Raw genomic sequence first — 676 nt, 5'->3', positions numbered from 1 at the left:
TTATAATGATTTACAATTATTATAATGATTTTAAGTGGGATAAGGGAATTATATGGTAGCTCTATTTTTAAGTTTTTGAGGAACCTCCCTACTCTTCTCCATCATGGTTGTACCGATTTACATTCTCTCCAAGAATATGCAAGAGTTTTCCTTTCTCTACAGCTGCACCAACATCAGTTACTTTTTTAAAATAATAGCCCTTTTAACTGGAGTGAGATAATATCTCATTGTGTTTTTTATTTTCATTTCTCTGATGAATAGTGATGATGAGCATTTTAAAAGCTGATCATATAGTGCTCACTTGGGCAGCACATATATGAAAATTGGAACAAGACAGAAAATTAGCATGGCCTCTGCCCCGAGGATAACATACAAATTTGTGTAGCATTCAATATTTTTTATTTAAATCTTCAATATATTTTGATTTCTTTTTAGATGTATCATGCTAAGTGAAACTCATCAAATAAATCTTCCCTTAAAAAAAAAAAAAAGAAATGTTGATCACATCGAAGTAGAGAACTAGAGAGACCACTAGACACCAGGAAGAGGGTAAGAGGGTGGATAACAGGAATCAAAACAATTTCAGGGGAGGAAAATAGTTCTGGTATTATACAGCACAGTAGGGCAGCCACAGTCTACAACACTTATTTAAGATGCATTTCAATATAAGAAGGAG

At 33.1% G+C, this 676-nt stretch overlaps 1 non-coding gene across 1 annotated transcript; it reads left to right on the top strand.

The window, feature by feature from the left end:
• Positions 1-293: 293 nt before the first annotated feature.
• LOC120887775 (U6 spliceosomal RNA) lies at positions 294-399 on the top strand. The gene has a single exon (XR_005731101.2). It is a non-coding gene; the product is annotated as a U6 spliceosomal RNA (small nuclear RNA).
• The last annotated feature ends 277 nt before the right edge of the window (positions 400-676 follow it).

Source organism: Ictidomys tridecemlineatus, chromosome 10 (genome assembly GCF_052094955.1).
Source record: "Ictidomys tridecemlineatus isolate mIctTri1 chromosome 10, mIctTri1.hap1, whole genome shotgun sequence".
NCBI classification, from domain to species: domain Eukaryota; kingdom Metazoa; phylum Chordata; class Mammalia; order Rodentia; family Sciuridae; genus Ictidomys; species Ictidomys tridecemlineatus.
Note: the sequence above shows the minus strand (reverse complement) of the source record. Positions and strands in the feature narration are given on the sequence as shown.